The following is a 13,399-nucleotide window of genomic DNA, read 5'->3' on the forward strand; positions in this document are numbered from 1 at the left end:
TGCACTGCCTTACTGTTATGTGCCTTTCTGTGGGTGCCAGTATACACCTTCCTCGATACTATATTAGTCAATTTGGCACACTAGTACAGTACTGGAAAACACTCTCCAAGGGTCCCTGACCCTTCTTAGTGCTATATAGAGCACCAGCACATTATGCTAACACACAATTTTATTCTTTTGTTAATGTTTTCATCTCTATTGATGACCACCATAAGGAATCTGTTTAAAAGGTTAATCACCAGCCTCCCCGAGATTTCGCCAGCGTACTGGCTTTGTCAAGGGCTATGAGGCTTATGGCAATATCCTCGTGCGCTCTTACTTTTATAACCTTATGAGATGATGTCACTTCTGGTGTCAATTCTGAGTGTTTCCGGTTATTGGAGCCAATCAGGAAGTCCCACTTCATTCATCACATGTTTCTTATCACATGAGCCACGTGCCGTGCATGTGACTCTTGTTCCCATACGCATGCGTCAGCACAATCTTGCATTTGCATTTCGCACATTCCAGCACGAGGATGTCCATGCCGTTGTGTGTGCTCTCTTATGTCCCGGGCTTGCGCTTTGTCTCTATCATCTGCGCATGCCTATAGACTTACTCCTGTTCTAATGCAGATACCTTCAGTTACATATGGCGTACTTAATCAGTTATGGGTTATTTTTTTATTACATGTCTGCACCAAGGATCATCTATCTTAATGTGTATGGTACATGAATGATTACTGGTGTCAAATATTCGTGGTAAATTCCTCTAATTCTATTGATTTATGGCAGCTTTGAGTACAAAAATGATTATTTGCATGATAAGGATACAGGGATTATGATAAATCAGGTACTATATATTATAACGTTCATTGCAGCCATATATACTCTTATAATATCTTTGAATTGGACATACACATTATACACAACAGTTCAATGGTATATCTTGGCTGTATGTGTATATGCTCTTACAGTGGTATGCCTTTATTATTGTACATCTCGTGTATATTAAAATTTGATATTTTAATCCTTTGTGTTTTATATCCATATAGTCACCTGTACCATGGGCTTATTATGTACATATGTCCACCATGAACATCATATTGTGTGACTAGGATGCATTTCCTGCTTATACTTATTTTTAATCATTGATCTGCTGTTCTCATTCTTGTCTGTTCGTTTGTAGTATCTAGTCATTACTGTACCTCATCATCATCTATTTCATCCGGTCCACCACTCTAGATTCAATCTTCCCCGTCTATCTCTTATCTGGTAAGTATTTTGCGCTGCTTCCTATGTGTTTGTGTTCATATGACGATGAGGTAGAGTAATGACGAGATACTAAAAACAGACAAGAATGAGAACAACGGTGCATGCAATGGTGCAACAGGCATGTAATAAAAAGCATATCCCATAATTATGCCATATGTAACTGAAGGTATCTGCATTAGAACAAGACTAAGTCCATTGGCATGTGCAGATGATAGAGACAAGTGCAAGCCTGTGACATAAGAGAGCGCGCACACTGGCACAGACCTGCAGAATGCGCATCCTTGTGCTGGTATGTCCGGAATGCGCATGCTCACGCTGGTGCACGGCAAGTGGATCATGAGATATGGTATCATGGGATAAGGAACATGTGATGAATGAAGTGGGACTTCCTGATTGGCTCCAATAACCGTAAACACTCGGGAATGACACTGGAAGTGACATTATCTCATAAGGTTATAACCTTAAGAGCGCACGAGGATATCGCCATAAGCCTCATAGCCCTTGACAAAGCCAGTACGCTGGCAAAATGTCGGGGAGGCTGGTGATTAACCTTTTAAACAGATTCCTTATGGTGGTCATCAATAGAGATGAGAACATTAACAAAAGAATAAAATTGTGTGTTGGCATAATGTGCTGGTGCTCTATATAGCACTAAGAGATGTCAGGGACCCTTGGAGAGGGTTTTCCAGTACTGTACTAGTGTGCCAAATTGACTAATATAGTATCGAGGGAGGTGTATACTGGCACCCACAGAAAGGCACATAACAGTAAGGAGGCAGTGCAGGACCCCCCTACAGACTAGAAAGCACTATATTCACATAAGAGGGGGTGAGAGACCCCCTATAGTGCTATATATGTGTATATATATATATATATGTGCCATCTGGTGCCAATAAGAGGAGGCTGTTAGACCCCCTGGAAGTATAAACGGCATTTTTGTGGCAAAATGCAGTGGCCATAAAATATTTACAGCACAGAGTCTCACATGTGGAGGGTGTTCTATAAGGGGGTTAACAGAAACCCCTGCGTACATACGCCATAAACACCGCATAGTGGACCCTGGAAAGGAGGGTGTGATAGACCCCCATCGATGCTGCATTAGGCACTGATAGAATAAACCAGCACTTTACCACAAACACTGAACATAGATAACATTGAATAATTAACCACACAAGGATCTCTGAAAATTTTAACTCACTATGTTTCTTCCACCATTGAATATTATTAATTTTTAGAGCATACCAATAAAAATAGTTTTTTAGTGGAACCTTACCTGTAGGGCCTTCATCCCCTGAGGGAGGTTATCCTCCCAAAGGGTTATTGGTAATATAACTATTGTAAAGGCACAGTGGAGTCACGCCATCCCGCACATCATGAACATCGGGGCACTTGTGCTGGGGACCTGTGTGTCAATCACACAGCGGTCCCAACGCTCACATACAGAGGTTTAAAAACATGGCAGAGGTAGGGCATTGCGAACCCACGGCCACGCCTATCCGACTGTTGCTGACTGCACAATCCAACTTTTTTCTGGCTGATAAAGTGTGATAAAGAACAGCCAAAGCTATAGCTGCATTAAAATTGTTCAGCAAAGTTCGTAACAGCTCGCCCTCAGAGCAGGCGCACGGATCAGACGTGGGCTCAGCCTCAACAATATGCAAGAAAAAGGATCGTCCAGCGCTTGACCCAGGGAACAGGTACTTTATTAGGATATCATGGAGAACAAACAGGTACACGAAGACACGTGACGCGTTTCGGCTCGAGTCACCGAGCCTTAGTCATACATGTATGACTAAGGCTCGGTGACTCGAGCCGAAAAGCGTCACGTGTCTTCGTGTACCTGTTCTCCATGAGATTCTAATAAATACCTGTTCCCTGAGTCAAGCGCTGGACGATCCTTCTTTTTCTTGCATTACAAGTGTTATCATTATACTATCATGGTATTAGTCTGGGGGATACAATATCCATGACAGTTGCGCTTTAAGGGGTTAATAAAAGTGATTTAACCCCTTCCCTAATTAAGTTTGAATCACCCTCCTTTTCCCATAATAAAAAAATGTAAACAAAAATAAACGTGGTATCGCCGCATGCGTAAATGTCCGAACTATAAACATATAACCTTAATTAACCCCTTAAGGACTCAAGGTTTTTCCGTTTTTGCACTTTCGTTTTTTCCTCCTTACCTTTTAAAAATCATAACCCTTTCAATTTTCCACCTAAAAATCCATATTATGGCTTATTTTTTGCGTCACCAATTCTACTTTGCAGTGACATTAGTCATTTTACCCAAAAATGCATGGCGAAACGGAAAATAAAATCATTGTGCGACAAAATCGAAAAAAAAAACGCCATTTTGTAACTTTTGGGGGCTTTCGTTTCTACGCAGTGCATATTTCGGTAAAAATTACACCTTATCATTATTCTGTAGGTCCATACGGTTAAAATGATACCCTACTTATATAGGTTTGATTTTGTCGCACTTCTGGAAAAAATCATAACTACATGCAGGAAAATTTATACGTTTAAAAATGTCATCTTCTGACCCCTATAACTTTTTTATTTTTCCACGTATGGGGTGGTATGAGGACTCATTTTTTGCGCCGTGATCTGAAGTTTTTATCGGTATGATTTTTGTTTTGATCGGACTTTTTGATCACTTTTTATTCATTTTTTAATGATATAAAAAGTGACCAAAATACGCTTTTTTGGACTTTGGAATTTTTTTGCGCGTACGCCATTGACCGTACGGCTTAATTAATGATATATTTTTATAGTTCGGACATTTACGCACGCGGCGATACCACATATGTTTATTTTTTATTTTTTTTACACTGTTTTATTTTTTTTATGGGAAAAGGGGGGTGATTCAAACTTATTAGGGAAGGGGTTAAATGACCTTTATTAACACTTTTTTTTTACATTTTTTTTGCAGTGTTATAGGTCCCATAGGGACCTATAACACTGCACACACTGATCTCTAATGCTGATCACTGGCGTGCATTAACACGCCTGTGATCAGCATTATCGGCGCTTGACTGCTCCTGCCTGGATCTCGATTTCACCGCGGCGGTCCCGAACAGCCCGACTGAGCAGCCGGGTCACTTTCACTTTCACTTTAGAAGCGGCGGTCAGCTTTGACCGCCGCTTCTAAAGGGTTAATACCGCACATCGCCGCGATCGGCGATGTGTGGTATTAGCCGCGGGTCCCGGCCGTTGATTAGCGCCGGGACCGACGCGATATGATGCGGGATCGCGGCGCGATCCCGCTTCATATCGCGGGAGCCGGCGCAGGACGTAAATATACGTCCTGCGTCGTTAAGGGGTTAAACCGCATGGTCAATGGTCTATACGTATAAAAATACCTGAGTCCAGAATTGCGTATTTGTGGTCACTTTTAGAGATGAGCGAACTTACAGTAAATTTGATTCGTCACAAACTTCTCGGCTCGGCAGTTGATGACTTATCCTGCGTAAATTAGTTCAGCCTTCAGGTGCTCCCCACCGGAGCACCTGAAGGAAAAGGTGGATACATTCCTAGGAAAGAGTCTCCTAGGTCTGTATCCATCTTTTCCAGCCCACGCGAGCACCTGAAAGCTGAACTAATTTATGCAGGAAATGTCATCAACTGCCGAGCCGAGAAGTTTGTGACGAATTGAATTTACTGTATGTTCGCTCATCTCTAGTCACTTTGTATACGCTAAAAATATGTATAAGAAGTGATTAACCGCTTAAGGACTGAGTGTTTTTCCGTTTTTGCACTTTCATTTTTTCCTCCTTGCCTTTTAAAAATCATAACCCATTCAATTTTTACACCTACAGACCCATATTATGGCTTGTTTTTGCACCACCAATTCTACTTTGTAATGACATCAGTCATCTTACCCAAAAATCTACTGCAAAACAAGAAAAAATATTTTTTGTGGGACAAAATTGAAAAAAAAAACATTTTGTAACTTTTGGGGGCTTCTGTCTCTATGCAGTGCATTTTTCGGTAAAAATTACACCTTATCTTCTGTAGGTCCATACTATTAAAATGATACCCTACTTGTATAGGTTTGATTTTGTGTTACTTCTGTAAAAAATCATAACTGCATGCATGAAAATTAATAGTTTTAAAAATGTCTTTTCTGATGCCTATAACTTTATTTTTTCACATACGGGAATGTATGAAGGCTAATTTTTTTGTGCTGTGATCTGAAGTTTTTATTGGTACCATTTTTGTTTTGATCTGACTTTTTGATCGCTTTTTATAAATTTTTTTTATGGTATAAAAAGTGACCAAAAAGACGCTGTTTTGGACTTTGAAGTTATTTTTTTTTTATGTGTACCCCATTGACCTTGGGGTTTAATAAACAATATATTTTTATAGTTGGGACATTAACACACGCGGTGATACCACATATGTTTATATATATTTTTTTTTTACATAGGGGTGATTCAAACTTTTAGGGAAGGGGTTAACTCACATTTATTGTCTATTTTTTGACACTTTTTTTGCAATGTTATAGCCTCCATAGGGTACTATAACGTGCAATACCTTAAGTGCAGAAACTGATCAATGCTATAGCATAGCATTGATCAGTGTTATCGGTGCTCCGCTGCTCCTGTCTGGATCTCAGGCACGGAGCAGTGAATCAGTGATCAGACAACGAGGAGGCAGGTAGGGACCTAACAGCTGATTGGGACACCACGGTTTCACCGTGGTGCTCCCAATCAGCCTGACTGAGCTCCTGGGAATGCTTTTTTTTTACTCCTGGGAATGCTTTGTTTTTTATGCTGCAATCAAGTTCAATCGCCACTTCTAAAGGGATAATACCGGGCATCACCCCGATCGGTGATATCCAGTATTAGCCACGGGTATCGTTAGCCATTAGCCACGGCTTTCGTTAGACGCTGGCACCGACCCGTTATATCGTGGGAGTGTGTGCAGGGCGTACAGGTACGCTCTGTGTTCTTAACAGGTTAAAAAGTCCCAACAAAATGGTATCGATAAATACTACAGATCACGGAGCAAAATAAATTAGCCCTCACAAATCCCTGTATATGGAAAGTTATAGGGTTCGGAAGAGGACATTTTTAACCCCTTAAGGACCGTTTTTTTGTTTTTTTTGTTTTTGCATTTTCGTTTTTTGCTCCTTGCCTTTAAAAAATCATAACTCTTTCAATTTTGCACCTACAAATCCATATGATGGCTTATTTTTTGAGCCACCAATTCTACTTTGTAATGACGTCAGTCATTTTGCCCAAAAATCACAAGACAAGATTGAAAAAAAACCCAGCTGTTTTGTAACTTTTGGGGGCTTCCGTTTCTACGTAGTACAATTAAAATGATACCCTACTTATATAGGTTTGATTTTGTCGGACTTCTGGAAAAAATCATAACTTCATGCAGGAAAATTAATACATTTAAAATTGTCAATTCTGACCCCTATAACTTTTTTATTTTTCCGCGTATGTGGCAGTATGAGGGCTCATTTTTTGCGCCGTGATCTGAAGTTTTTAACGGTAAAATTTTTGCATTGATAGGACTTATTGATCGCTCTTTATTCATTTTTTCTTGATATAAACAGTGACCAAAAATGCACTATTTTGGCATTTTTTTGCGCGTATGCCATTGACCGTGCGGTTTAATTAACAATATATTTTTATAATTCGGACATTTCCGCACGCAGCGATACCATTTATTTTTATTTACACTGTTTTTTTTTATGGGAAAAGGGGGGTGATTCAAACTTTTAATAGGGGAGGGGTTAAATGATCTTCACTTTTTTTTTTTTTTTTTTTTTTTTTTTTTGCAGTGTTAAAGCTCCCATAGGGACCTATAACACTGCACACACTGATCTTTTGCATTGATCACTGGTTTCTCATAAGAAACCAGTGATCGATGATTCTGTCGCTTGACTGCTCATACCTGGATCTCAGGCACTGAGCAGTCATTCGGTGATCGGACAGCGAGGAGGCAGGTAGGGACCCCCCTGCTGTCCTGTAATCTGTTCGGGATGCCGTGATTTCGCCGCGGCTATCCCGAACAACCCACTGAGCTAACCGGCATACTTTCACTTTAGATGCGGTGTTCAACCTTGAAAGCCGCGTCTAAAGGGTTAATAGCGCGCGGCACTGCAATCAATGCCGCGCGCTATTAGCCACGGGTCCCGGCCGTTGTTAGAGGCCGGGCCCAACCCGCTATAGATCGGGAGCGGACACATGACGTTCCAGTACGTCATGTGTCCTTAAGGGGTTAAACATGCAAATTTTCGTACAAAAGTTATAATTTTTTAAAAGTAAAACAAAATGAAACCTATATAAGTTGGGTATCATTTAAATCGTATTGACCTACAGAATAAATATAAGGGGTCATTTTTTACCGAAAAGTGCACTGCGTGGAATTGAAAACCCCCAAAAGTTACAAATCTGTGGGTTTTTTCAATTTTGCCCCACAAGTAGTTTTTGTTTGGCCATAGATTGTGTGGTGAAGTGATTGATGTCATTACAAAGTAAAATTGGTGGTGCAAAAACCAAGCTCTCATATGGGTCTATAGGTGGGGGGGGAGGAAAAATGGCCCAGTCCTCAAGGGGTTATCAGCTGCATTGACGCATTGGGAGTAGGGGGGGGGGGGGGTTGTATTTATCAAAACTTGTACAGAGGAAATGTTAACCAGTTGCCAGATTGCTTCTTTAATTTTTCAGTTTTTTGCAATACAGTTCCCGTATCAGGTTTTTGTTAAAAATAAAAAGATAAAAACGGATTAATCAAAACCTGACTAAACTGTATCAAAACGTGGGTGCAAATTTTAATCCGTTAACGGTTAAAAACCTATACGGTTTGAAAAATGATGTCCGGTTGCATCCGTTTTTTTTAAGAAATAAAAAAAAGTATAAGTTTTTAACTTTTCACTCCAATATGAATAAAGTTTCACTTGTTTGATTGTAATTCCAAGAAAAAAACTGTGCAAAGTCATAAATCGGATGGAACCGCACGCACATACGGTTCTGTACAGTTCCCATTGACTCCCATGTAAAAAAAAATAAATGTATACGTTTTAATATTGTTTTTCACTTGGACCAAAACCTGTGGTATGCTAAGGTTTTGGGGACGGGAAAAAAACTGACAAAACTGTACAGGATGCAAAACGGACACAACCGGATACATCTTTTGGCATACGGTTTTCAATGGAGAGTCAATGCCTACGGTTTTCAATATGGTTCTGTACAGTTTTCAAATTGAAAACATATACGGGGAACTGTATTGCAAAAACGTGGTGTGAACCCAGCCTTAGTAATCAACTGTGAGCCGTTAGGTTGAAGCCACGGAAGTAAAGTGTTTTTTCTATGAATTAGAAAATGGCAGAACTTTTAATACCACAATGGCACAGCTGTCTAAAACCAAAACTGTCTGGTTTTGCCTTAGCAACCAATCACAGCTCACCTTTCAATTTCTCTTAGGGAGACAGCTGTTGGGTCAGGTGACTCCTAGTGCCACCTGCGAAGTAATTGAATGCATTAATTAGGGTACGTTCACACTGACAAATATGTGCGAGGAATTTGCGCTGAACAAATCCGCACAGAAATCAGTGCGGAGTTCAGCGCAGCATAGGAGACATTGCAGGACATTTTTTTGCAGGAATTCCACGCAAAATCCGCGCGGAAGTTTTGCGACCTGAATTTTTTTTTTACTTCTATAGAGTTACAACGCAAATTCTGCATGAAGAAAGAACATGTTCATTCTTCATGCGGAACGTAATTCAGTGACAGAATTCCGCTAGCGGAAATTCCTCAGTGTGAACTGAGGAGCAGAATTTTCATTACATACTATGGGTTTTTCACTGCTGAATGATTTGGACAGGAATAAGCAAGCAGAATTACTCGAGGAAATTCCTCTCCAAACCTTCAGTGTGAACATACCCTTACTGTGCCTGTAATTACTGCTTCAGGTCCTGATTGGGGTGGGGTTTCCCCCTCAGGTAAAGCTCCACCCACTCAGGGCTTTTCCTCAGAATTTTTTAGGCAGCTTCAGATACATATGTGTTCCCAGGTACCTCAGCAACTTCTGTGGATTTTTACCACCAAATTGCATTCGATATTGCCCATATGACTACAAGTGGTTAGTAAGTAAGTGGGAATGTATGGTTCTTTTTCTGGTATACTGATTAATAGTCCCACACCAGTTTTAGAATTGCTGAGGTTCTTTGTATCTGTGAGGTAGGAAATTCTCTTGTAATGTATGTGTTCAGTTTTATCAATCTGCCTTAAACCAAAACTATTTTGCCCATAGTGACGAATCACAGCTCAGCATTTATTTTACCAGTACGGTGTCCATTTTAGGACGTCGTCAGCCGTACCTCCGTCCTCCTTCATGCAAAACAGTGTCCCGCCTCCTCCCTCGGACCAATCTCAATCAGGCGTCAGCCGCAACTCCCTTTTCCCTCCTTTGTCATCCTAAAGTCTCTCATCGAAAACTCCGTCATCCCTCGGACAAAAAAACCTTCCTGCCGTGTAGCATAGCTGAGTCAGTGTCGGCTCTCTGCTATACTGGTTCTGCTGTACATGCCATTCAAGGTTGGCTCTGCTATACAGTGCTGTGCAGTGTTGGCTCTATGTGTCTGAAGGAGAATCGTCTGAGGCATGACGGTGTTGTGGCTGAAGGATGACAGCAATTGGTGTGAGTGAGGAGGCGGGACACTGTTTTGCCTAACGGAGGACGGAGTTGCGGCTGACGACTGACGGCGATTGGTCCGAGGGAGGAGGCGGAGGCTGTTTTGCCTGACAGAGGACGGAAGTATGGCTGACGATGTCCTAAAATAGACACCGTATACCAGAGCTTGTTAAGATATGAAGACCGAACTGTGATTGGTTGTAAGAAAACCAGACAGTTTTGGTCTCGATCAGATAGCTAAATCTGGGCCAAATACTTGTAACCGCCATGATTTCTCTTTATTTTGGCCTCATATTCATATAGATGAAGGGGATTAGTGCTGTGAGATCCTGTACACACACGGGGGAGATTTATCAAAACCTGTGTAAAAGAGTGGCACAGTTGCTCATAGCAACCAATCATTTTGCTTCTTTCATTTTTAAAAAGGCCTCTGAAAAATGAAAGCAGCAATCTGGTTGCTATGGGAAACTGCACCACTCTTCCTCTACACAGGTTTTGATAAATCTCCCCCATGGTGCCTGGTAAGGGAGTGGGTGGGGGGAAAAGCTGTGAGCATATCCCCATAAATCATGATTTTCCTGCAGGTTTCTGTGGGGAAATGAATGAAGATGTATAAAAAAAAGGACAATGTTATATAGAACACCCTCTCAAGCTCTGAATATGAGTGGACTATGGCTAGGTTCACACTAGGGAATTTCAGCTTCCAACTCCGCTTTGAAATTGCAGACAGAAATTCTGCTTACTAAAATGTACATGCGAGTCAATGGAGTTTCCGTCCACCAATTCGCACTTCGTAATTTTTGAAGCAGAATTTGTGAGCTGAAAATTCGCTTTCAAATTTCCGCCTGAAGAATAAGCACCACCGGCAATGTCCGTGCGGTCCTGAATCAGTTGGCGCTGGCCGCACTCGGAATCTCTAGACAGAATTTTTACATCTGGAGATTCCGTAGTGTGAACCTAGCCTAAGGGTATGTTAACACTGAGGAAGTTTCTTGGTGGATTGTGCAATTCAAATCAACAGTTATTTCACATAGAATTTGCTTCCAAGGAAAGCCTCTAATTTAAAGTTCCTTTGATTAACTCCTGAAAGGAAATCTGTCACCAGTGTCACCTGCACTAACCTGTCGGTACCGATAGGTAGTGCAGGTGACACTGATGACAACGGTACTTACCTAGTCCCGTTCCGTGCAGTCGTTCTTCGATAATTTTCTCCTGTATCTTCAGCTCCGGGCCTGGCTTGGAGCATGGGCGGAGCTTAATGATGTCACCGCTGCTGTTCTCTGCTGGGTCCCACTTCTAGAGAACAGCAGCGGTGATGTCACTAAGCTCCGCCCATGACACTGATGACAGATTTCCTTTTCATCTACTAAAAACCATAACGCTTTCAATTTTCCATTTACAGACCCATATAAGGGCTTATTTCTAGCGCCACCAATTGTACTTTGTAATGACATCACTAATTTTACCACCAAATCTACAGCAATTTAGCAACTTTTGGGGGCTTCCGTTTCTACGCAGTGTACTTTTTGGTACAGATGACATGCTATACCTATTCTGTAGGTCCATGCGTTTGGAAAGATATCCAACCTATATAGGTTTTTGCTTTATTTTACTACAATATTTTTGTATGAAAATTTGTATGTTTTAGAATTACCATTCTGACCCTTAGAACTTTATTTTTGTGTATACAGGGACACATGAGGGCTTGTTTTTTGCACCATTGTCTTAAGGTTTTTAGTGATTTTTTTAATGGGATTTTTTTAATGGGATTTTTATTCATTTTTCTTCTTGTATACGAAGCGACCAAAAATACACAATTCTTGAGTTTGTATTTTTTTTTTTACGTTTACGCCATTGACCGTGGTCTGGAAAATGTGGATAAAGTCCTAGGAGACTCTCCTAGGACTGTATCCATCTTTTCCAGCCCACCGGAGCACCTGAAAGCTGAACTAATTAATGCAGGCTAAAGTCAGCAACTCCCGAGCCGAGAAGTTCGTGACAAATCGAATCACTGTAACTTCGCTCATCTCTAATTGCATTATAGCCCTATATGGGGACTAGTGTAGGGGGAAAAAAATATGAATTTTCCCCATTTTTAAATAAAATTATGTAAGCAAATAGGAACAAAAATATGTGGTATTGTCACGTGCGTAAATGTCCGAACTATTAAAATATAACGTTGATTCAATCGCGTGGTTGATGGTGCACATGTAAAAAAAAAAAAAGTCCAAAATTGCGCATTTTTGGTCACTTCATAAACCATTCAAAATTAATGAAACATGATCAAAAAGTCCTATCAAACCAAAAAATTGTACAGATAGTAACGACAAACCACGGCACAAAAATGAACCCTCATATAGCCCAGTATACGGAAAAATAAAATTATAGGTTATAGTTTAAAGTAGTAAAGTAAAATAGTTGGTATTTATACTTACCGTAATTCTACTTTCCTCGAGTCCCCGAAGGCAGCACAGAAGGGATATTCTGGTCTCCTGACCTCCCACTAGGACCGCCCATCTAGATTAACATAATTAATTATTTAATTGATTCCTACCCCTAGTCCTATATACAGACCCCGCATACAATCCACCATGTGTAATAAAATAGACTGACTGATGCAAAAACAAACTTTATTGGGTGGGTATTGTGCTGCCTTCGGGGACTCGAGGAAAGTAGAATTACGGTAAGTATAAATACCAACTTTCCTCTTCGTCCCCTACGGCAGCACAGAAGGGATTTAACATAGACAAAAAAGGGGGGGCATTATTTATGCACAGCGGACAAGACCCCGGTGCTGAAGGCTGGGCTCTTGGACTGGAGATCCAGCCGATAATGTCTTGCGAAGGTAGATGTCGTCGACCAGGACGCAGCATTACAAATCTCTGTCAAGGACACCTGCTCTCTTTCAGCCCAAGATGTTGAGGTTGAGCGAGTGGAGTGCGCTCTAAGAGGATGAGGAGGATCCTTCCCTTGGATAGTGTAGGCTTCTATGATGGTAGTACGGATCCATCGTGCCAACGTGTCTTTAGATGCTTTTAGACCTTTCTTAGCTCCGGCTGTTATAATAAATAGGTTTTCATCTCTACGAAATTCTTGCACACGATGAAGGTAACACAATAAACCCCGCTTTACATCCAATGTGTGATATCGCAACTCTTCTTCTGAATCCGGATTGGGGTAAAAATTCGGTAAAAAAGATTCCCTATTCACATTAGCCGTAGAGGGTACTTTCGGAACAAATGAGGGCATTGTTCTCAGCCTCACACCATCCGGTAGAATTTTTAGGTATGGTTCCCGGGATGAAAGTGCTTGCATCTCTCCAAGTCTTTTGGCAGAGGTTACTGCCACGAGAAATAGAACTTTCATAGATAACCACTTAAATTCTATTTCTTCAATTGGTTCAAATGGTGGTAATGTAAGTGCATTTAGCACCAGACACAAATCCCAGGAGGCTACCGGCGGACGAACAGAAGGGTTGAGATTTCTTAAAGCCT

This window comes from Hyla sarda, chromosome 6 (assembly GCF_029499605.1).
Source record: "Hyla sarda isolate aHylSar1 chromosome 6, aHylSar1.hap1, whole genome shotgun sequence".
NCBI classification, from domain to species: Eukaryota; Metazoa; Chordata; class Amphibia; order Anura; family Hylidae; genus Hyla; species Hyla sarda.